This window comes from Rhinolophus sinicus, linkage group LG11 (genome assembly GCF_036562045.2).
Source record: "Rhinolophus sinicus isolate RSC01 linkage group LG11, ASM3656204v1, whole genome shotgun sequence".
Taxonomy (NCBI): domain Eukaryota; kingdom Metazoa; phylum Chordata; class Mammalia; order Chiroptera; family Rhinolophidae; genus Rhinolophus; species Rhinolophus sinicus.
Window position 1 is genome coordinate 65,111,754 of NC_133760.1, and position 25,710 is coordinate 65,137,463.

The following is a 25,710-nucleotide window of genomic DNA, read 5'->3' on the forward strand; positions in this document are numbered from 1 at the left end:
AACGGAGTTAGGCACATTTCTGCACCCTAAACTAACAGCTTCCCATGCATATAAGATAAAATAAAATAAACGATAAATGCCTGAGCACCACCTGAAGGGACCCATGAGAGCGTCCACCCTCACCTCTCACCACTGCCTCCAACCTCCACTCCAGACACACTGCACTGCTTTCTGTTCATGTCAGACTCGTTCCTACCTCAGGGCCTTTGCATGTATTTTTCCCTCTGCCGGGAGGAATTCTCTCCCCAGTCTTTGCGTGGCTGCATCCTCTTTAATATTTATAAAGTAATTACTTATTGAAGTATCATCATCTTCACTGTTTAGGTCCCAGGCAGCTCTTCATGGATGTCTGCCTTGGCCATCCTAACCAATACGTGCATGCACCCCTGCCCCCCAAATCCTTGAAGACCGATCTTTACTTTGTTCCCTTCCGTATCCCAGCAACGAGAACAATATCTAACACGTCGTAGGTATTCGATAACTATTTGTGGAATGACTGAATGAAGGACATCACCTAGTTTGTTCTAAGATTCTCTTTCTTATTCATCATTTTACTTGTTTATCACCCATGCCCCCACTCGAATGAGAGTTCCCTGCGAGCAAACACCTGTCTGTCTTGTTCCCACCATATCCTCCATGCCTAGAATAGTATCTGACCCACAGTAAGGGCTCAGTAGTGTTGAGTGAGTGGATGCATGGACTACTGTTAGAATCCTTGAGCCGGAACCTCCATTTGGGCTGGGCACAAAGTAACTATTTCAATCAACAACCATTATGTCCAGTCATGTGCAAGAAGCCGGGGAAATTTTTTAAAGGCATAAAACATGTACCTTCCCCCCCAAATTGCCCAGATTCCTGGAGGAGATAGAGGCATGAACACATTAATGCAAGTGTCTTAATAAAGTGTGAGCAAGATGTTTTGGAGACACAAAAGCAAGAAGCCACTTCTCATGTGGGCAACCAAGAAGTCTTGGGAGAGAACGCGATGTGTGACTCCGGCCTTAACGTAAAGCTGACGTAAAACAGGAGGGTGGAGATGTGGGAGAACTCGCTCAAAGAAGGAACAATTTGAAGATAGATGGTGTGTTGAGCACAGAGTTCGCTGAGTGGGGAGGAAGGAGGTGAGAAGGCTCAGAGAGCTGGTTGTGGTCAGGTCATGCTAAGACGTTTACATTTGAGCTACAGGCCAATAGTTCCCACACTATTCAAATAGGAACAACTTTTCCCACATGTTACAGGGCTCTTTATAAACAGTCTGTATGAAGATCAAATATTTGTTCACACAGAATACATACAACTTCGAAGTCCAAAAACATATAAGGCCCATATTTTGACGCCGGAAACATGAAACAGAGATCAGCAATCATAATTTGAAGAGCAAATCATTGCTCTGTGTTTCACTGGCCATCGTTCGATAGGTGTACTTTTTAGGTGACTGACCAGAAAACACAAGAAACAGGTAACCGCGTTACAAACGCAAGGCTTTCGCACAGATTTGCTTTGTATTGTATTGATGGCAACAGCATTTACCTGTATTTTAAAATGACACACGTGTGAACAAGATGTACTGACAGTCCCCAGCCCCACTTCTCTGGGGCGTCCTTTGCAAAAGGGGAACGACTGCTGAAGGTAACAGGGGCCATAGGAGAATGGGGAGCAGGAGCTTATTTGGGTGGGATTTGGGTGTTAGGAAGGGAACCAGCAGTTAACTTGCCAGGTGGAGAAGGTTGAGACTGGAGTGAAAGGATCAGCGAGGAGGCGGCCAGGATCTCATGCCCCTTCCCTTTCCACACCCTGTCCCAGCTCTGAAACAACAAACAAGCGATGCCAAAGGCACAGGTGAGCCCATCTGTGCTTCATGCTGATTTTCAGCCACCGGGGTCCCAACCATCAGAATGGGAGAAAGTCTTCTGTGAATCACATGCTGTCCTGCAGGCTGGGCCCCACACTCTTCTAAGCAACTAACATTTTAGTGAGTTTCCTTCTAGACTTTCTCCTGTGTGTTAGGATTACACTGCCATGTATCATTCCCCTCCCCTCCCCCCCCCAAACAACTGCTGTGTCATAAAATACTTTCATGAAAACACGATGTTTAGTTGTCACATAATATTCCCCTCTAACAACGTCCCGTAATTTACCATCCTTCCCTTGCTGGACGCTCAGCGAGTCTCCAATATCTCACTTTTACAAATAGCGCTGTGATGGACATCCTTGCACATTAATCTCTGTGCACACCCCCGGTTATTTCCTTGGGGCAGATTCCTAGAAGTGCGATTGCTGGACTGTTTCCCGTTTTGATGGATTTCGCATCACACTGCTCCCCCCTGCCTGGTGTCCTAGTGGCGAAACATAAATACCCATGAATGGATGCACATGTGGGGGAGGGGGGAAGGAGCTCTGAGTAAGCACCAGATGACAAAATCCCAGTGGAGAGGAGACACTTCCCAAGGGCTCATCTGGGTGACAGGCAAGGCTAGTTATTTATTCGTGGCATTTACCTGACCCCTTCTGTCCAAAGGGGACTGACCTATAACAAGAAGAACTAATGTATCATGTGAAGATGTCAGGGGGAGTAGGGAAGAGGACGCTGCCAACGGTGCAGGGACTCAGCTATGCAAGAACCACGGAGAAGGAAACAGGAAGAGCAACGGGATGCGTCCTCGTCAGTCCCCCTGCCGCGGGGATGGCCAGACAAAACACAAGATGCCCGCTTTCATCTGAATTTCCAATAAACAACCAATTTTGTTTTTAGTGTAATGTGCCCCATGCAATATTTGGGACATACTTACACATATTTAAAAAAAAATCATGGTTGATCTGAAATTCTAATTTAACAGGGTTGCTGGGATTTTATTTGCTAGTTGGGCAACACAGCCTGCTGCCACCTGACTGCAGACCAGCTACACTTGGGGAGGCGAACATGAATTGAGGTGGCATCAACTTGGCCCCCAGGAAACTGACCGCACTAGTTAAAGGAGGAGAGGGTTGCAGCTTCTTACCAATGAGGGCATTTATTTGGAGCATCTCAGCTCAAGGATTCCCGCTCCCCAAAAAAGCTACAGGGAGGTCCAGAGATACTGAGGTAGCTGTGATGGTAGCCTCTTTGGGGCATAGGGGTCTGTGTGCTAAGATTGTCCCGTGAAGAGATGGACGGAGCAAGCACGAATGTGGTGAGGGAAGGCGGGTCCCAGTAATTTTTCCAGGTAGGACGTGAGGGAGGCAGCTGAAAACAGGCTGATGCTACAGTCCCCCCAAAAATGATTCCCTCCCTGGCCTCACTTCTGCCAGAAAATGGCTTTATTTAAAGGAGGAGAAGGAAAAGCCCTCTCTCTTTATATACACGCACACACGCACACACCACCTTCCTCCGGTCGTGCCTGGCCAGTCCCTCATCCAATAGGCTCTAAATTAATAGCTTCAGGGAGATAATGGTTTAGAAGCAGAGGTTTGTATGTAACCTGGGAAAACGGTCTGCTCCTCATTATACAGCTATATATTTTTGTGTGTCTGATTATGAGCAAACAAGGTTAAATGCACACACAGACACACACAGGCAAAGGGGCCTCAATTTTCTGCTCCACGTCCCGCTGCCTCAAACCCACCTTGAAGGCTTTGGTTTGGTTATTTCTCCTGCATCCTTGTTTCTCCTTTTCCTATATTCCTCCTTTCTGTCTGCCTCCTTCCTGCTCATTATGCTTCCCCCTGTTTATTTTCTTTTCTTTCTTTTTTGTTGTTTGTTTTTTACATTTCTGTGCTTTCTTGGTTTTCTTATCATTCATTCTTTGTCTTCCCTTTGAGGCAAGAGAAGGCCCAATGAAAAATAAATTTTTAATTACCATCAGAATGGGAAGGGGCCTCAGAAGTCATTTGCAAACCAAGAAGCTGAGGCACTCAAAGGTGAAGGGACTTTGCCAAGACGACAGGGTTTCTGTCACTGAGGATGGCGGTCCAATCGCCCCTCTCCCAATTCGGTTCCCTTTCCACTATATCAAATTCCTCCTCCTAAGGTTTGGCACCACTTGACAGGTTGCGCGGCCTTCTGTTGTAGGGAAAACTGTGTCCCTGAAGAAGATGTGTCCACATCCTAACCTCCCATACCTATGAATGTGACCTTATTTGCAAATAGGGTTTTAGCAGATGTACTCAAGTTAAGATGAGGTCATATGGGAGTGGGGAAGGGGACCCTAAATCCAATGACTGGTGTCCTTATAAGAAGGCCATAGGAAGATACAGGGTGACTGAGACACACAAGAAGAAAGCCATGTGACAATGGAGGTAGAGACTGGAGTGACGCAGCTGCAAGCCAAGGAACGCCAAGCATTGCCAGCAACCCTGGGAAGCTAGGAGAGAGGCAGGGAACGGATTCTCCCTCAGAGCCTCCAGAAGGAACCAACCCCGGCAATGCCTTGGTTTTGGACATCTAGCCTCCAGAACTGTGAGAGAATAAATTTCTGTTGTTTTGAGTCACCCAGTTTGTGGTCCTTTGTTACGGCAGCTGCAGGAAGCAACATACCTTCTCTCAGTCCCACAGCTGCAGACAGGAGACTATAGGGCATATCTGCAGCTGGTTGGCCCTGGGCTCTGTCCCCCCCACCACGCTGCCCTGATCATCTGGATAAAAAAGGTACCAAGTGAACATCTCGCATGGACAAGAGGCTGGGCCTGAGATTTCTGAGATATAAAGCAGTGCAAGACACAGTCCAGGCCTTCACGATGCTTCTGTGAGACTTAACTAAGGAAGGTCGTACTAAGAGACGGCTGTAGGGGTTTCAGGCTGGCTGCCACTGCCCCAAAATCAAAGGATTTCCAAAAGTGAAGCTCCATCCAGAGTTTAGAAAGGGCAGCTCCCTATTTCCAGAACCAGATGCCCCTCAGACACAACCTCTGAGGGAAAGCCGACTGTCTAGGGGGCAGGAGAGCACATTCCCAGGACCCCACATTCGGGTATTTCTGTGAGCCAGCAGCTGCTCGAGGCCTGCAAAGGCCGGCTCAGGGCTGGGTGTCCAAAGGGACAGTGCCTATCTTACCACCCACCCCTGAGTGCCCCTGAGAAACCTCTCCAGAGCTGGCCTTTGCTTGACCCTGAGCAAGAGAGGCAGGGGAGGGGGCTTTGGGAGCCGTGAGGAGCGAGTCTCCAGGCCAGCTGAGACACCCCTCCTTGAACACCAGCAGACACACTGCAGCCCTGCTTTTTGGCCCTGCCTCTGGGACCTTTGGAGGTTGCTATTGGCTCCCAGAACCACCATATGGGTGTCTGCCTGGCCTGACCATGGCCAGTGGCTCCCCCGGGCCCAGAGCAGAGCTCTCCTTCCTGTGGGACCATTGCATGCCAAAGCCAACCATTGTGTTCCCAGAGCAGAAGAAGACAGGTGGTGGAGCCTGCAGCTCTGGGCCCTGGTTAATCTGTGTGATTTGCCTGTTCTTGGCTCCCAGAAAATTAAAATGTCCTTTATATGTACAACAGAGCCAATAATCCGCCTTAGGTTTTGAAACCAAGGTGGAATCGAGTCGATTTAGTTCACTCGTCAGATGCTAATCTGACTCACTGATAATGAAGAAAGCAGAAGGGGATCAGAGGAGGAAAGCAGGTTGGTCTGTGTTGTCAGAGGATTTGCAAGGGAAGGGGAGACTTGGAATTAAAATTAAATATTAGGAGGTGGAGAAATGAAATGTGGAAAGACCGGCCTGAAAGTGATATAAGAGTTGATGGAGGGGCTGGGGGTGGGATGGGGGGGATGACAGCTGGGCTGGCTTTGGCAGAAAAGAGTTAGATGCCACAGAATAGTAATGCTGCAGAGTACATCTGAAATCAGATTACAGCTTCCCCTCCTGAATTAACTCTGGGGAGAGTGCGGGTGGGGGTGGGGAGGCTGCGTGATGATAACACTGGGCATTCCATGAGCATCCCTTCTTTATTTCAGTTTATTTTAGTTTAGCTCATGAGTTTGGGCTTTTCTGGGTGGGGAGGGAACCTGGTAAAGCATTAAGCGTTAAAGGGGGAAAGCTGGGCAAAGAATGTGTGGCTCAAGAGAAAGTTCAGGTTAGGTTGCTTTTGCCCTATGCCTAGAATTAAAAGATTAAATTTAAAAAGTGGTCCCTCCCCGTCCATGCCATGGGAATCTTTTTATTCCTCGGTTCTGAGGGCTAGAAGCTCTTTCAGCTGCTCTGGAGAGCTCCCAAAGCGAGATGTGCATAGTCACATAGCATCTATTTTGAGATGCGTCATCCCAAACATGCCCCCTAATTCAGTGAGACCTCATCTAGCTGTTTTCACATGATGTGGGGGGCGGGACAAAAAACAGAAGGTTATTTTTGTATGTAAAACCGGTCCCATTGTCAAATGATTCTAAGTGTAAGAAACTGATTCCTTCTAACTGAGCTTCAACCAGCGTCCCCGTCACTCCCACTGACTGGATGTCTACTCCACCTTCCAGACAACAGCTGGTCCCATGCGGGAAGGCACTGCTTGTCCTATATGTTTCTCCATGTTAAATAAAACTGGGTCCCTTGACGCTTCCTTGTTGTCTTAGCTTGGGCGGCTATAACGTAGTACCATAGACTAGGTAGCTTATAAACAACAGAAATGTTATTTCTCTTAATTCCGGAGGCTACAAGTCCAAGATCAGAGAGGCAGCATGGTCAGGTTCTGGTGAGGGCCCTCTTCTGAGGTGTACACTGACATCTCCTTGTGTCCTCACGTGATAGAAAGGGGGTGAGGGAGCTCCCTAGGTTCTCTTTTATAAGGGCACTAATCCCATTCATAAGGGCTCCACCCTCACGACTTAATGCCTCCCACCTCCTAATACTATCACATTGGGGTTAGGATTTCAACATATACATTGGGGGGGGTGGAGGGGAGAGGACACATTTAGTCCATCCAGGATCATACTCTCCATCCTGGTCAGCTACAGTTTGTGTCTCTTTTAAAATATGACCCCTGTAACTTAATGAGAAATCGGTCTCCCTTCCTCCCGCCCTGCCTCCCTCCATCCCACCCTCCACACTATCACCAGCACCATCGTTACAAAATACACACCCCATCAAATTTCTCTCCTACTCGTCAAAACCCTTCAATGGCTCCCCACTACCTACAAGAAAAATACTCCCTAGCATACCTTGCAACCCCTGCCATAGCTCTGACTACTCCAGGAGCCTGACTGGGTCCCTGGTCCCATTCTTGCCCCTCCCACTGCATGATCCAGTCTCCACAGCTGGGACAATAATTATAGAACCTCCATCAAATGACAGCCCCTGTTTACACCTCATTAATGAATCCCCACTGTGCTGGAAATAAAATCCAAATTCCTCCCCAGATACTACAAGTCCTGCATGATCCAGGCCCTGCGGCCTCTCAGTCTCCTGCATCCCTCCTTCCCTCAACACCCCAGCCTCACCCCTTCTTTCAGGGCCTCACACTGGGTGACCTTTTCCTGTTGCAAACTCATCTCACATACTGTTCCCGGCTTGGAATGCTCTCCCCTCACTCCTGACATGCCGGCTCCTTCTCGTTGTCTTCTCGTACTTCAAGGGTCAACGTGGATGTCACCTCCTCCAAGAGGCCTTCCCTGACCACCAGATGGAAAGCAGTGCCTTCTCCCCAATACACACATTGTCCTCTTTCAACCCACTGCCATTTTCCACTGTAGCACTGTATCAAATTTGGAATTTGAAGGTTGTCTTATTTCTCTATGTATCAGTTGTGTGACTCTCCCACTAGAAGGTAACCTCCACAAGAACAGACACCATGCTGCTTTATTGATCACTGTATACCCAGTATCTAGGTAGTATCTTCTCCATAGAAGATGCCCAATAAATATTTATTGGATCAGTGAAAGTCTCTCATACCCCTATCATCTGTCCTCCTGCTGCTCCTACTCATTCTCTACGATCCAGGTCAAGAATCCAGTATAAAGTCATCCCTCACTCCAATGAACAGAGGGTAGCATCCCCGCATGCATGCAGAAAGCAGCAACTGGATCCCACTCGGCACCAAGCATAATGAAGGCCCTGGGAGCACGAGGGTGTGTCCGTATGCACCCCTTGCCTTCCAGGAGCCCACAGCACCGTGGAAGTGATGGACACATAAAGAGACCATTAAAACAACATGTAGGCTAGACGTCGATGACACATAGATGTATGGACTACCAGTTAGAACAAGACAAGGTGGGCACGAGCAAGGTGTAGATTAATAATAGTGCCAGGTAACAGGCACTTCCTGGCACCTAGCAATTATCACCCAGTGTTATCATTATCCGTTTGCCTCTTGACGTTCCTGGCTAGAGAGTGAGCCCCTGAGGCCAGGGACGCTGTCAGGTAGAGCCCTGAGACCCGGAACCTTCCATTCCAAAGGAGGAGCACCACGGAAACACCCTCCCCAGGACTTCCACTCTGCCTTAGGCTGCTTTGGGCCCAGCTGCTCTCTGATCTTCACATCGACACAAAAGACCCCCCTGAGTCAAAAATTAGTCCTCCCTGGAGAGAGCCCAGCTTTTTATTGAGTGCCACCTGCCACATGGGTTAATCCAGCCCCAGATCTTTCCTTTACAGCCAATCCCATTTCCACTGCAGCTGATGTCCCATCCAACCCTTCAGAACTGTTGAGAAACAAGGAGCAATAAATCGCCACACGCGAGCCCGGCCCTGGCTCACTGCCATGGCCACCGCCTCTGCCTCCACACCTCAGAAGAAAGACTGAGAAGCTGCAGATGAGGCCGAACTTCAATTAGGCCCTGCTGGCAAATTAGTCACGCAGGGTGACATTTTCCAATCATGGAACATTAGCATCCTCCTTAATTATGAAACTGTGGGGCTAACATGCTTAGGAGCAAACAACACCAGGGCTCTCAGCATCTTGAGTGTGCGTGCACACATACTTGCACGTGCACACACACGTGTGCAAACACACACAAACACATGGAGCCACGAGACAATGGCATTTACCTCTCTTCTGACGTTGTTTAAAAGGTGACTTTGCATTTTGCTTAGAAGTCAAGGAGAAAACCACATGAAGGAAATCCCTAAACATTAGGGAGCATTTCTAAGAATTTCACAGATGAAGGGAATTCCAGAAAACAATGGCTGTAACGCCGAGAGTATTAAACCCTTCTGAGATAAAACTGTCTGCTCTTTGATTCAGGCCTGGTGGCCACGGGCACTCCCTTGGGGGTTAGATACCACAGGTTCACATTGCTACTCACCTACTCTGTGACTCTGGGGAACACACTGTACCCGAACTCCCCTCCCTCACCTACAATATGGAAACACCTACCTCTCCTCACTCATTCATTCAACAAAAATTTGTTGAGCGTCTCCTCCATGCCACGCACGGCCTGAAGCCCTGGAGATGGCTTTAAGAAAGTGTAAACAAATTTGTACACATGTGAACCAAGAAAATGCTCTTACAGCTTTAACATGAGGGATGCTGTGTCATGGCAGGAATATTTGGTACCCAGTGACCAGCGGGTGGGGGCTGCCTGATGAGGCCAGCAGGGCCTTTCCCTGGTCCAACTGGCAGACCCAGGTTGAGGGTCTGTTCTTAGCAGCGCCCCCTGCTGGAACCTCCTCGTCACTGAGTATTAGATACATGTTGTGTCACTAGAAAGGAATGAAGGTTTACAGAGTATACAGATAAAATTAACGGGCAGGTGATGGCTCAGCTGGTCAGAGCGCGAGCTCTCAACAACAAGGTTGTCGGTTCGATTCCCACATGGGCCAGTGAGCTGCGCCCTCCACAACCAGATTGAAGGCAACGAGCTGCAGCTGAGCTTCCAGAGGGGTAGCCGCATGGCTCAGCTGGTTAGAGGGCAAGCTCTCAACAACAAGGTTGCCGGTTCAATTCCCGCATGGGATGGTGGGCTGCACTAAAGATTGAAAACGGCAACTGGACTTGGAGCTGAGCTGCGCCCTCCACAACTAGATTGAAGGACAATGACTTGGAGCTGATGGGCCCTGGAGAAACATACTGTTCCCCAATATTCCCCAATAAAAAAATGTAAATAAATAAATATAAAAAAATAAAATAAAATTAAGTAAATAAATGAGTAGATATAAGCATTCCCATATTAAAGGTAAGGGAACTAAAGAGGATAAATGATTTGCACATTTTTTATACTCATATAGTACATATTATATATATATATATGTGTTTATGTGTACATATATGTGCATGTGTGTTTATAATAAGTGTATCTGTGCGTCTGTATGTTTGTATTTATATATGAGTGTGTGCCATGCATACACATACCCATTTCCATATTCTGTTTATCTCAGGGTTCCTTTAAAAGATAAGTAAGTACATAAATTCCCCAGCAAAGGGTCTCACACACAGTGGACATCCAATAAGTACTATCTATCATTCCTCTTGCTGCCTTTGCTTTACAACAATCAGAGTTGATGACAAGCCTGTCTCCATCACGCTGTTTCATCCAGTATTGCATTTCTGAAGGACATATCTGCCCTTGCAGTTCTACTAGAATAAAGCCCCACCCCACCCCACCTCTTCATAAGACCACTGCCTGAGCCAGCCTGGTAAGGCCACCTGCCTCTTTCACAGAAGGATCCACCACGTCCTGTCCTGAGGGTGCCATGGCCAGTCTTCATTGACGGGGCAGAGACAGCCACCATCTTGCCCACAAGCCCAGCACTGCCTTGCATCGTGCATGTGCAATACAGTTACTCCTCTGGAGGACTTGCTCTTTGTCATGTCCTCCTTCCCCGCGTCTCACATCACCTGGTCATGCGCACTCCATCAGGGCACAAGCACTTACGGGGCTCTGCGTGCAATGGAGCTGGCTCACGTGGCATTAATCTCCTGTCTGCCCACTCTCCATTGCTCTAAAGCACGCTGGCTCTGGTTGACAGCCAAGGGGCAGGACGGCTAGGCCACTGTTTGTTTGACTTATTGCTCTCTCTCCTTCTGAGCTGCATCAGCACAAAACACCCCAGACAGAGCCCGGCCCCCTCCCAGTGGTGTCTTATCAGTCATGAAGACGTCATTGGATTGTCTCCTCTTTTTTTAATGCCACTCCTTATTGCCACAGATTGATCTGCCAGTTAAATATTTAGACATGATTATCTGCCTTTGTCATAAAACACCACTTGACTTTGAGCGATGAGCAAGGAGTCACTGAGGCTGTATCTGGTCCCCGCCTGAGACACGGGGAGAGAGAGAAGCAGTGACAAGAGGAGAACACTACCCCCTGGGTCTGCACATCTCTGCTAAAACCCAACCATGCCGACTTCAGCGAGTTCAGCACACCTAACCTCCAGGGCTTGACAAGGGCTGAGACGGGGGAGTCTGTTCCTAACCTTAGAGGGCCAAGCTCATTAGTTCTGCTCAATCAGACCCACTGACCTCTTTCCGTCAGTCCAGTCCTGCCCCAGCTTTCCCAATTATCAAATGGCTTTCATGTCAGTTAGCTCATGTTACCTTCATAGTATCCCTATGAAAGCCAAAAGTGCCAGCAACATGGCACGATATCCATTATCTCATTTAATTGTCACCACAATCCCCATAAGATGGGAATTACTGTCTCAATTTACAAGAAAACCAAGGCTCACCACGGTTAAATGAATCGTCAGCCCAAGGTCACTGAGGGAGAAAAGAGGGGTCTGGGACTACACTTCAGCTATCCCAATTCCCCAGGATGTGTTCTTGTCAGCAGGTATCCTTACAAGGTCGCCACCAACGTGGACCCTCTCGACTGGTGCTTGGTCACCTCAGCCCCAAATCCCCTTTATTCCTCTGCAACTTCTGCAGAGGCTCAAGATCTTTCCTGGGAAATGGGGCTTGCTTCCTGCTCATGGAAAGAGGTCACAGGCCAAAGAGACTGAACCACTCAGCTCCTGGCTTGAACATTTAAACTATCAGGTACTTTTCAGAGCAGTAACCACCAAAACTCTGGGACCCTGATCGGCATTGACTGGAAAAAAGTGAACTTCAGAATATGGAGGGTCATCAGTCACTCTTCAAGGGCAGCCTGGAAGGACCTGGGGCACGGTGAGGGCAAGGTGGTCCCACGGTGGCCACACAGGACAGCATAGCATGGAGGCTACTGAGTGTTCGAGCCCACAGCACCTGAAGCCCAGCGTTTGCGCTGATGGTGAAAAGTTTGCAAAGAAAACCTTGCCTTCATCCCCATTTCAGAAACAAGCAGGTGTCTTTCATCTAAGTAGTTGGTTGGGGAAGGGTAGGGTGGGGAGGGGAGGGGAGGGGAGGCTGGAATCATCAGAGAAGGCTGAGGTGAGTACCGCTGGGACCAAGGGCTCCAAGAAGAGAAGCATGTAGTGCTGAGAGGCTCTGCGGTACACACCCAGAGGGAAGGGAATGGTTGCCGAATCTTGCTCTCTTACTCTCCAGACAACAAAACTGAGGCTTCCAAAGGATCAGAAGTGCCCTACAAAAGTCAACACTTGTCAGTCGCAAGAATTTCAGGTTTTCTAATTCCCAGTCCAGCACATTTGTTTCTGGAAAAGCCAGCCCAGTGGCCGCCATTTTGGAGTACCCTTTAGAACTCCCCCAAAAATACCACTAGGTAATACCACGAGGACAAGCGTGAAGGTGATACTCCTCGGTTACGAAAGGATTTTATCGGGGAAAGAACTAAAGAAAAGGAGATGGGAAATGCTAGGAAAAAGGAAAGATTAAAGACACCAGATAGATCCGAAAAAGACCTACTCTGGGGCCTTCCCAATGTGTATGGAGACATTCTAATCTACACCTGGAAAAGAAACGTAGCAACAGTTGTCTTTAAGGGCCTTCAGGTAATACCTTTGGCCAAAATCATACATCCTTAAGCTGGATTTTTATTAAAATGGTGGAGCAATAAAACCATGATAGTTTATGATGCAATCAGAGGGACATACCCAAAAAAGCAGAATTCAGTCATCCCAACACTAATATCACTTCCACCAACCTCTTCCTAAAACAGTCTATGGGAAATAGGATGGTTTTTCCCAGGATTGCCTGCCTGCCCAGAGTAAAGACCCTCTGAGTCTCACCTCCTTGTCTATTCTTATCTACCAAGTGAGAATAAATTGAACCACCTATCACCTCTCAAAAGAATTGGCCAGGTTTTACCAGTTTCAAAAAAATGGACTCAGAGAAACACTTACATGATCCAAACAGATTGGGCTTAAATATTCAAGCATCCCCCCAGAACAACTCAGTTATAGGGAACCCTCAAGGAATGTAACAAATCCCCTTCCCAATGCACTAAGTGATCCCCAAGAGCCCAAAAGGAGGTCCACCTACCATACTCCTGGGACAAAATATGCTCCTTCTCCACACTTCACTTCAGCTCATGTACGGAAGTCATCCCTTCTGCCTACTCTGAGCTGCATCCCCACTGAGGACAGCTTCTCCCTGATTGGTCAAAGCCTGACATTCATGGAGCCATACTGCACCAGCACAGCAGGATGTAAAGAGACGTACATCAGGAATACTTTTCTGTGCGGCAGTTGGATGGGTGAGTGTATCAGTTGGAACTTTTTTGGTTCCAAGTCCACAACGAAGTAATTTAAGTAGGAACAAAGGGGAACTATTGGCTTAAGTCTTAGCTAGATCCAGAGTTCAAGATTATCACCAGATGTCTGTCTGTCTGTCTGTCTCTCTCTCTCTCTCCCTCCTTCTTTTCATGTGTTGACTTCAACTTCTTGCCTATTGCCTCTATGACCTTCTTCCTGGGAGCCTCCGATGGCCCCACACTTACACAGCTCCCACTGGTGACACACAGGAGGAGGAAGACTTCCTCTCCCAGGCCATTTGAGTTATAACTTTTACAGGGTCTGAGTCACCGTGACGGGTATTGGTGCTCCTCAACATTGACTGAGTACGTGGATTCTTTCAATGTAAAAAAAAGGGAACTCCACACGGAAGTAGCTATTCTCTGAGAGCTCGCTGATTGAGAAAACATGTAATGACTATACGGCCATTATATGGACCATATCAGCAACAGTTTTCAATGAGTTTTAGTTAATTCATTAAAATAGCATATTTGCTTGAGCCACATCCACATTCCTCGGCCCAATCAATGCATCCACGGTTGGGGAGGGATGTAGATACTGGAATTAGCCGCCTCCACCAGAATGGTAAGAAATGGAAGAGAGGCAGTTTCCCTAAACAAATGGTAGGGCCACTGCCGGGGAAAAAAAAAGAAAAAATAGAGACAACTACAATAGATGTCCACATAAAAAGACATCCCAGCCATTCTTGCTTCATGAGATTAGTTTTTAAAAAAGCAGACTCAGAATTTTCTACAGAATGTTTTACATTCTAGATGCAAGAACGAGGGGATAGGAAGCCAGAGTTGGGCTTCTTACCCTAACTCATATTTTCCAAACCTGATTTTTCCAGAGAAACCCTGCCTTTGGAGGAATCAGGAGTTTGTCCATCCACCATGCGTTTCCATTTGACTACTGTTCCCTGTAAATATCCTTCCTTGGGCAGGGGCCCTGAAGGAGAGACAACATTCCATCCAAACCCTGATGCTCCTCAATCCTCTGTGCCCCGCACTGACTACGACCAGTCCACTCACTCCCTCCTGAGCCCACACTTACAAAGACTAAATGGAAGAGATCAAGGAAGATGGGAGGAGAGACGAAAGCACAATGTGCAGTCAAGAGAGGTTGGCACCGTCTCCCATCTGGGAGGCAGACGTCAAAAGATGAGCAGTGTTAGGACTCTTCCCTCCGCCCCATACCTACTTTCACATTTGCTCCCTGGAAAGCTCTGTGTTGAGAATCTCACAGACCACAGCTGGTGATGTTGGTGAGAACAGACAATAGTGTTAGCCTACTCAAGTATTTGTTCCATCACTTACCACGTGAGTGACCTTGGGTGAGTCACTCAACACCTATGATGACCCTCTTTCCTCACCCATAAAACAGAAATAGTGATTGTTACTTACTTCTGAGTTGTCTGGAGGAGTCAATGAGATTATGTCTTTAAAATGCTTAGAATGGTGCCTGCGATGTAGTCATCACTCAAAAAGCGTTTGGTGTGGTGTTGCCATTAGCAACCAGGTATATGTTGTGTCTGAAAAATGAAGAAAAATCATGTCTTAATCATAGTCGTATATGCACGATTTTTCAAGCATGCTATTTTAATGAATTAACTAAACTCATTGAAAACTGTTACCAATGACAGTGCACCATATAGTAATTATGTATTTTCTCAATCAGCGAGCACTCAGAGAACAGCTACTCCCACGTTGAGTCCCCTTTTCTTTTCATTGAAAGACTCCGCACCCTCAATAAAGGGTGAGGACCATAGATCCACATCCCACTGTTGTCCTTACCATGACTTAGGTCCCATGCAAGTTATAACTCAAATGCAAAATGTAGTGCTTGATCTCTAGCATTTTCAAAGACTGATGTTCTTTCTCTATTGCCCTTTGCGACTGTTGCTTACAAAGAAATTAGGTGGAATTCATGGCATCAGCAAGCATTAAATATCCCCATCTGTCCTGCTTACCCTAGGAGTTTTGCTCACCTGGATTTTTCTCTCCTGCCCATGATGGATGGCCAGGAGCCACACCGTCAGATTGACTTCCAATCCAGAAATAGCTCTGCCATTTAGATGCCATGGGGATAACATTAATACCAGACACAAAGGCTAAATAAAAAGCCTTTAGCAACTGAATGGCCCTTAGATTTCAGAGTTATCGATCCAGTGGAGCCTGCTAAGTCATTATGGCTACAGAGATGCTCAGAGAAATCTGTGATCCCGAGGAAAGTTACCAAAAGTCACTGTCACCTTTAACTACAAAGTACAGCCAAAGGGCTGTGGGGGCATCTAGCTGCCCCTTCTATACTGCTGTATTCCAGGGGCTGTATTCACTCCTCCGTATTCACAGCCAGCCAGGGCGAGCTCTGTGGCTCAGTTTCGCCAGATCAACAAAAGCTCAAAATGTATAGCATCTCCAACCTTTGTTTCTCATCTCACAAAAACTCCCCAAGATGGGGTACACTTCTGCAAAATAATAAAGAAATTAAAGTCAAGTGGTTTGCCAAAGATCACGCACTAAGTGACAGAGAAGGCTAGGACAAAAATGGCAGTCTCCCCCTCCAGCTATGAAAGCCCCCAGATTGGCTCTTAGACCCTTTATTCATCCCTTTGCATCACCTCCCGAGCCTCCCTGGATTGAAGGCTCCAACTCCACTGACACTGAGCGGTTCAGTCACCTAGAATCATCCATGCCCCTTCCCTTAAGAAATCCCCACGCACACAAACTCCAGGTTTAAACTAAGTCTATCACACTAGCTCAGACTAGCGTTGCTTGGGGCTGGCTGGAGCTCAGGAGCTGAAGGGCTGAATTTGCACAGGTCCTCTGTTCTCTATGCATCTTGCACAGAGGCAAGCTGGGGCTGGGTTGCAAATTACTGCAGGGTGGGACTGTGTACCAGAAGAGGGACCCCACATCCTGGGTTTCTCCTTTTATGGGGCAAGCATGACATGTGGGCTTAAAAGTAAGACCAAAACGGTCTGAGTTTGGATGCCAAATGCTCTCAGCTTGGGTACCAGCTATTTACAGGAGTTGCTGGGAATGCTGGCTGCCCGCACCTGGAGAATATGGAGACCAAGAAAGTTGCATACACACAGCTCCTCCCACTGGATGGGAGAAGGGAGACCTTGGCCCCTGCTAATTCGTTACCAAGCTCCATTGGGGAAGAGACCTTGGGGACATTCAGTGGCCAATACAGCTTGCTCTCCACACTTTTTTGTTTTATGTTTTTTTGGATCGTTGGGCTCTGCCTATGGTGGGGGGTAATATAAGGGAGAAAGAGGATGCGAAGGGCTTTCTCCGGCTCCAGCAAGCTTCTCTGTCTCTTCTCCCCAGTAGAAGCTCTCCGATAGGCTGTGTGTCCCGGGCCACGCCATTTACCATCAAGGCAATGTAAGGAAACCACAGTGGGTGAAATGCAAAGGACTGGGGACTCCCTCCCATGGGTTCTCCCTTCTCTGGGAGCCACCCTGAAACATGGCAATTTGACCCTGCACCCTGACTATGACTGATGGATCCACTTGTAGATTCTTGAGTAAATCGGAGCCAATCACATTTTCTTCCAACTGGGCGTTTATCTTATAGGGTAGTCAGATCCCAAGCCGGCAGGTGGGGGCACGAAGTTGGGCAATGGCAGTGACCTGGGGAGGACGGCGAAGTCCAGCTACTGTACGGTCTCCAGACAATCCCCAGTTTTTCCACTTTCTGAGTCTTGGCTATTTAACATGTTTCTTTGAGCCATGAGATTCCCCAGTATTCCTCAAAAAAAAAAAAAAAACCCCTTTTGCTTAAATCAGCCAGAACTGATTTCTGCTATTTGAAAACAAACAAGCAAACAAATCTCTTCATCAGTGTTCATGAAATAGCTCTTTTCAAACTCTTCCGCATTACTCTCATATGTAAACTATTCTGAAAAAAAGAAAAATTGGTTCCTAAGTTTCTGGAACATTTCAAAAAAAAAATCTTACAATTAGCAAAGAGCTATGATTTTCCATAATTTCCATAAATGTAAAAGATATGCTGGTAAAGAAAGAGAAGAAGAATTGCCTGGGAAAGGTTTGTCATAACCTCAAAAGCTCAGCCTTTGAGGAATGTCTCCCTCTGTTTGCAATAAGAGTAGGCATATGGAAAGCACAGCAGAGGGAATATAGTCAATAATATTGTAATAACTATGTGCAGTGTCAGATGGGTAATAGACTTATTGGGGTGATCACTTTGTGAGGTATATAAATGTATAATCTATGTTGTTTTGTACACCTGAAACTAACATACTATCTATAGTATGTCAACAGTAATCAAAAATAAATTTTTAAAAATTAAAAAAAATAATGTGACTGACTTTAAAAAAAGAACAAAAAACGAGTGAGCAACAAGAGTGCTCTGTGTTTCGGGGACAGAGCCTGTGGTTGTAGGTTGGGAAAGCCAGGATTATAATTCAAACATCTCCCACCTCACTTGACCTTTGGAAGGCAGAATGGGCACAGGCTCAGTTGCCACTTCTCAGCTCGTAGGTTCTAAGCGTCCTCACCGCTGGCTGTAACACGCTCTGTATTTGTGTCTGCATGCATGCACAGTACTGGCCATTGTCACCTGGTGGTTAAGGACAGGTGCTGAGAGACACTGCCCACATCTGAATCCTGGCTCTGCAAGGACCTTGAACAAGCTACTCAAACTCACTGAATCTCAATGTCCTCAGCCTTAAAAAGTGGGGTAATAGCAACCTACTACCTCCCGGGGTTCTAATAATTAAATAAGATTAAAAATGTAAAGCACTCAGAAAAGTACCTGCCAATAAAGAAATGCTCAAAACTGGTCAGCTGCTATTGTTATTATGTTATATTCTAGCACCACTCTCAATGAGATGGTCAGCTAGAGAAAAAGAGAGGAAAGGCATTCTAGAAACCAAAGTTAGAGAAATTTTGTGAAAAAAAACGGTTTATTTTTGTGAAGGAGCTGTTATTATCCTCTAGAACTAATTAGAGAAGTGATGAAACACTTAACACTTTGCCTCCTCTGATAAATCCTAAATAGGGTTATTAGATGAATCAGCAGAAGAGTTAGAAGTGATTTTCTGAAAAACTATCCACGAGGAGAAGGGCATTTTTGACACTTGAACCACCCAAAGAAAGTTAAGTGTTCTCCTTGTAGGTGAGCAGGGAAACCCTGAGGAGGTAGGTGCAAGTGGTAACTAATGGCCTAAGAGGATGAGATGAAACGGTACTTAATTTGAAGGCAGACATTTTTATTTCTCTTAATAGTGTCCTAAACTGTTTCTCCTTGTTATAGTTCATAATTAATTAAGAACTCGCAGTTATATTGACAAGCATTGTGTTTCATAGGAAAGTGTATAAGAGGCTTGCTCAAATGGTACATTTCAACTTTGTTCCAACAATTCATGGGAAGGCTCATGCCAACCCTTTGGGCAAGCTGCACCATCCACCTGGTGAAGGTTGAGACTTCATATATTTTATCATTTACTTCATTTCACGCCTTATTTTATTTCGTTACTTCGTTTAATACAAACAACTCTAGAAGGCAGGGATTGCTGTCTTCATTTTATAAGTAGAGATATAAAAACTTGCTTCAATTTATACTAGTGCAGTAATTATAAGAGCAAACATTGTACTGAAAGCTTTCCATGAGCTAAGCATAGTAGAAAGCATTTTTTCAAACATAATCCCTTCTCATCTTTATCACAACTTACTATTATTATTCTCGTGGGGTTTTTTTTGTTTGTTTGTTTGTTTTACAAAAGAGGAAACTAAGACTTAGATAGGTTCAGTAATGTATCCACTTCGTACAGAGAGGTGGGGCTGAATTTGAACCTGACTCTTGCATGACTTATACCCGTGCGGTAACAGAACAAGATCCAAGCCCAGGTCTTCTGCCCAGCTCCTCTGTGCCTTTCAGGTCCTAGCAAGAACAATCTGCCTGTATACCCTGGGTATTCAAAATGCTATTCTCCAAGGACGGCAAACAAGCTGTTTTTGAAACAAAAACATTTTCAGAGTGTTTTGTGCATCGCTCACTCTGCTGCTCAGAGGAACCTGTGGGACCTCGAGCAGAGCCTGGGCAGTGATTGTGCAAAGTCAAGGGTACTTAGCAAGAAGCCCAGTGCTTCCCTGGCCATTGATTCCATGTACAGGCCCCATGGGGTGTGCACACCATTTATCTCCCCCGTCTAGCAGCTGCAGCAGGAACCAATCAGAGCTCAGAAGAGAGACGTGAGCCCCGAGGAAAAGAGCTGAGACCCGTCTTTTCAGTTAACAAAAATCTTCCAAAGAGGAATGTGGAGGCGTGAGGTTTATTACACTGTGACGCTAGGACCGGAACAATAAAGATGCTAACAGCGCCAGTCTAAAAGCTCAGGCTCCAGCATTTAGCAGTGCCTCCCACCTGAGACCCCCGCCTTCATTTGTATTTTCTCTTAACCTTGCTCATTATTGTGTCCCCTTGTTGCCTCTACGCCGAAACTAGTTTTATATATGGCTTTCAACAAAGGAAATAGGTTTCATTATCTTAATGGCATACACATTTAAATAGAAAATTGGGAAACCAGGAGGAGGAAGCAAGCATGTTTTACCCTGACAGCTGGCACAGGCGCTGCCAGTGGGCACTGGTGTGGGCTCTGAGCCGCAGAGAGCCACAGCAGACGCTAACCTGTCACTCTGACTGCCTCATGCTGGGAACAGACACATCCGAGAGCTGGCTGCATGGATGCAAATGCAGGCATCCGAGCACTGAGCTGGCTGCAAGTCTCCATGTTGGAGACTTCATTCCTGCAAAGTCCCGAATGCGAGGCCCCTGGCAACAGCTGTACCTTATGGACAGGACGGAGAGGCAGGTTTTGAAAAACTTCTCACCTTTCCAGCAGAAAAAGTCCTTTGGTCTAAAGACTAAGGGCCAAATGTCAACTGCAGCTGAGGCTACCAGCTGTGACCCAGCTGAGCTCTCAGAACAAGTGAAACCCGCTTCCAAAGCTGAACAGAACTTTGTGGCTCTTTCTCCGTGATGCACAAAGGCATGAGCCAAGGAATGCACCTGAAAATGTAACAGGGAAGCATGACTTTCTGAACTGGGCTCTATGTATGTTCACAGGACACTGGGGGTCAGAGTTAGGATTTCTCCAGGGTCCTCAACAGCCATCCCTTGCGAACACAGCCTGCCCAGAAGCAGAAGCAAAGAATCACACTGGGGGCGGGGGGAAGAAAAGGGGGCCGCTGGCAGATTAATGGCAGAGCTCTCCCCAGCACTCCCACACACATACACCCACTCAGTCTCATGCCCTCCCCGCAGGGCCTCTTGCTAATGAGAACAGACTTATAAGGCTGCTCCTGGGAGACAGCTGCTCAGCTGTCAACCGAGCTCTCAATGGGGCCTCCAGTTTCCAGGGCCACCAGGCAGGGTTTGACTCAACGTGCAAGAAGTCTGGTAATGGCCAGGTGCTGTGCAGAATTCCCGCGCCACAGAGAAGGACAGGAGCTCACAGCTAGTGGGAAGTCACATGAATAACCTTCATACAGGTCACCATGCACTTGTCCACCCCAGGAGGGTCAGACCTTCCCAGGAGGCCAAGGCTCTAGGCCCAAGTTCCGCGAAGGAGCCCTTCAAGCTCTGCCCGACCCTTCACTTAGCCCCACTCAGATGTGAGTGATCTGTCCAGCAAGAAACGGGGAAGGGCGATGTTTCACATCTGTCCCCAAAGCGCAGTTCTTCAAGTTGACATTAAAGCCAAAATTACGTATCACAGAGAGAGCTGGTGTACACCGTTTCAATCAATTTGAACGAATTCAGATGGATGAGACTATTGGCACTGAAAAATACGACTGTATGAAACGATGAGGTCGACGCAGACTGGTCTCCACAGGATTCACTTCCTCTCTCAGGAAGGAAACAAAGGACCGGAGCTGGATCGTCCCTGCTTACTCCCACTTCCATCCCACAAACTACATTCCCAAAAGAACCCTCCCTCAGCCGGCTTCCACATCTGCTGCTGACGGCAAACTTAGTTGGGCCCACAGAGATTACTGTGAAGATGGAGGCTTTGCTGAGGATGGAAAGAAAAGAATAATTGATGTGCTGTGTGTATATTTCCCTGGGAGGGGTGGGGGGAGCCTGGAGACCTCCCCAGGGCAGAGGTGACAGGTAATGCAAAGCGTTCAGGAAAGGCAGGTGAGCAACAGAATTGACAGACAGGCCACTGCCATCAGACGGCAGCTCCTCCTGCCCCCAGCAGCTTCGAGCCCCACCTCACCCAGAGCCCCGCTACCTGTCTCGAAACCTCATATATTCAATGTAGGCATGTCATGCCACCTGGATCACTCACCTGCCACAACCTCCTTCCAAATTAGGTCAATTCGCTTTCTATTCTATTACCCACTTCGCAATAACTTTGTTTTACGTGAGCGTGTCAGGGAAGGACCCTGAGGAGAGAGGGGATCTCATTATACTGTTGCAGCAAACCTGGGAGATGGTGGGCCTCTGGGTAGGTTATTATCCTCATCTGGCTGAGGGGAAACTGAGGTACAGGAGGTAAAAATAAATAATGAAATAAAATAAAATAAAAACAATTTTACAAATGCAAGCGTGGAACCCAGGTCTCACCACGCACTGCCCTGCTCACTGAGATTCTCTTTCCTTCCTTTCCCTCTGTCCTCGCCTTGCAGAGCCTCAAAGATGGCGAAAGATGTGAGCCATAGGCCCCTGTGCCAGTGCCAACTATTTACGAAGACCTCATGGCTTTTCTCCAACTTTCACATGGACTTCCGATGAAACTAGAAGTAGATACAGGACTTGGGGGAGAAGCCCAGCACCAGAATGGCCAAGACCCTGAAAATGGGGTGGGGTTACATAGCACCCACAGGCTCCCAAACACACCGAGGCCTCGAGGCCAGCAGGGCGGTGGAGAGGGGCCTGGAGCTGAGCGGGTGGGGCAGGAGGCAGTCGGCGTCCAGGGCAGGCCCTGCCTCTGGTGTGGGCCTGTCTGCGAGCTGAGAAGCCTTCTGCCCAGAAGGGCCTCTCCTCTCTCCTGGGGTGATTTCTGGAAATACTGGGCTTAGAGCCGCCTCTTTGATTTTTGCACCCTATTCTCCCCAAATCCTTAAATGGCTGAGCTCACCAAGTGAGTGGCTCCCAGAGAGAAGAGACGAATGTCATTTGTGTTGGGGGACAGAGATAGTCACTCCAAGGAGGAAAGGACAGGAGAGGGAGGTGGGAGATATGCCTCGTGGTGGCAATGGGCTGAGCTGGACCAGGGTGAAACAGTAGTTCTACCTGACACACGGGGTCAGGACTTAGGGACAGAACCGCTGTCTCCTTCTCCCAGAAAGGAGAAGCGGATGTCCAGACAGGACTCCCAGCCTGGAAGAACCAGGGTATCTGTCGGGAGGCCAGACAGACACTCAGCCCCAGAGGAACAAGCGTGGTCAATGGTGGCACAGGAGGACAGTCACAGAGAGCAGAAAAGGATCCACTGCTGCTAGCAGGACAGAAAGTCACATCCGGCTGACGTGCTTAAATCTCTACACCTCTGGCCCAGGCTCCTTTGGTCCCACTGAGCAGCCCCTGCCTACACTTTCCCTGCCCGTGTCCCTGTGACCTTCCCTGGGAGTCCCTGGAGCCAATTCTCCTGAACAGCGTGGCCCCTGCATCTCCCCTTGGAGACGCTGCTCTGGCAGCGGGAGTCTGTGTGACTCCCTCTGAGGCAGGTGGAAATGCCAAGAGTTCATGTTTTCTGAGTGACCCTCATCTGAGGGTTAAACACCTCACTTCCTTACCCTCAGGGATACAATTCCAAGGGTGTTCCCATGGCCTCTCAGAAACTTCCAGAAGGACTGAGCCCCAGTTGCTCAGTTAGTACCCACTCATTAACTCAGTCTTTATTGTTCCCTTCCCCTCACCATGTATCTGGGACACATCCTAACTACTCTCACCGAAATACTTGTCTGAGGGTTGGTTTTGGGGGAATCCAAACTAAGCCACCTGCTATGAATTAATTGTGTCCCCCAAAAAGATATGTTGAAGTCCCAAACCCCAGGCCCGCAGAATGTGACCTTATTTGAACATAGGGCCATTGCGGATGTAATTAGTTAAGATGAGGTCATACTGGAGTCAGGATGACCAATACGACTGGTGTCCTTATCAGAGGAGGAGAGCGACACGCAGAAGGAGAAAACAGTCGTGTGACAAAGAGAGGTTGGAGCGAAGCATCTACAAGCCCAGGACTGCCGACGACGACAATGGGCGAGGAGAGGCAAGGAAAGATTCTCCCCTAGGGGGTGTAGAGGAAGCATAGCTCTGCCGATACCTTGATTTCAGACCTGAAGCCTCCAGAACTGCGAGATCATATACTTCTGTTGTATAAGCTACTTGGTTTGGGGTCCTCTGTTACAGCAGTTAATACAGCACCTGGTGACAGAGTCTGTGGGGAAGCTACACCTGGGTATGGGGGTCAGTGGCTCTTCTCGTGAAGCTCAGAGGTACATGTGGTCCACCTGAGATGGTCACGTCCATTTCAACAGTTCTCACTAAGCACGAGGACAGAAGCTATTGGGCCTGCAACAGGCTCTGAGAAGCAGACAGCTGCAGCCGTGGGACCCTGTGGACTGTCTGTACCTCCTCCCACTCCCACCTCCAACCCCCTTAAACCTAATACCACAATCCCTTACTGATATTAAAAACTGACAAGGAATTTTGCCACCGGCACTAGCATTTTAATATTGAAAGGTTGTGAAATCTAATAAGAGCTACAATGAGGTTGATAGGGGTGGCGTTCGTTTTTTTCTCCCTTTTGAGCTTCAATAGGACTGGGATTCAATAAGCAAATGTGACAGAATGTGTAATTTCCCCTTGATCCTCAGCGGCCAGGCATTTCCTGTTTAATAACCTTAAACCAGTGCCCCACACACACACTCGGAGCGCCCCCTCCCCCAAGCGTCTCTCCTCTCCATCTTATCAGAATAATCCTTCATTTGAACACAGTTCAGACTGGCACTTTGGTGGCACCTTATCACCGCTTGAAGACACAAAGGGAACATGCTGAAATATTATTTTTTCCTCTTTGTGGAAAGGTGTTAATGAGATCTTCCTGCCATCACCCTCCCTGACACAGCAGGAGATCTGTGATCCCAGCCCTTTCAGGTCAAATCCCAGCTTTCAAACCTGTCCATAACAGAGGGTATTCCTGGCCCACACCCTGCCCAGACGAGGGGAGACCAAGATGGAAAATTTCCAGCTAGAAAGTGGCAAGCAGTGGGAAGAGCCCACACCTGACCAGGGAGGCTGGGCTCTAGTGTCTGTGTCAGATACACATGTGACAATGACAGCACTCCTGCCCAAGCAGGAGAGGACAGCAGAGAACTCTGCTGGGAAGGGCTGTGGGCTAGCTGACAAACACAAAGCAAGTGACACCCCAGGGAGGTGTCCTACAGCCTACTGTGGCCACTGGCTCCCCGCCTCTGAGTGGGGTCCCAGCTCAGGAGAGCTGAGATGGGTGCTTTCTGATGAGCTGAGCCCTTGCAGGGATAAAATGAAACCCCTGATTCCTGTTTCAGTTTTCCGGAGTAAGCCAGAGAGAACCTCACTAGTCCTCAGAAAAGAGGTTTGAAGTTTGCATTATTAACCATGTGTTAGGGCCTCAACTGTGTCCCCTCAAAATTCATGGCTTGAAACCCACACCCCCAAAATGACTGTATTTGGCGATAGGGCCTTTTAGGAGGTAACTAAGATGAAATGTGGTCCAATATGGTCCAATAACTCAATATAACTGGTGTCCTTCTAGGAAGAGGACAAAATACCAGGGATGCATGCAGAGGAAAGGCCATCTGAGGATAAAGTGAGAAGGCAGCCACCTGTAAGAAGAGAAGCCTCAGGAAAAACCGAACCTTGACCTTGGACTTCTAGCTTCCAGAACAATGAGAAAATAATATTCTGTTGTTTGAGCCACCCAGTGTGTGGTATTTTGTTATGAAAGTCCTGGCAAACTAATATACCAGCCTTCATTCTTACTCAAACCCCCTTATTAAAAGCCCAGAGAGGGTAAACTATTGGTCCAAGGTCACATAGCTTACTCGTGATAGAACCAGAATTAAAACTCAGGACCCTGCTCTTAGTTCCGTGCTAATTCTGCTACACCAGCTTCTCCACACACACAAAAAAAAAAGAAGAAAGAAAACAGGATTTGTGCCAAAAAGTTGGCACTGCCCATTAA

At 47.6% G+C, this 25,710-nt stretch overlaps 1 protein-coding gene across 2 annotated transcripts in view; it reads right to left on the bottom strand.

Annotated features, from left to right (window-relative positions):
- The window catches only part of LOC141567617 (uncharacterized), a 341,191-nt gene that overhangs the window by 138,465 nt on the left and 177,016 nt on the right, over window positions 1–25,710 (bottom strand). Inside the window, exon 3 of one of the 2 annotated variants that reach the window (XR_012490420.1) lies at window positions 14,907–15,034. The exons of the other annotated variant lie outside the window; for it this stretch is intronic. The gene's annotated coding sequence lies outside the window, so the exon portion shown is untranslated. The remainder of the gene's footprint in view (window positions 1–14,906; window positions 15,035–25,710) is intronic. 2 annotated transcript variants of the gene reach the window in all.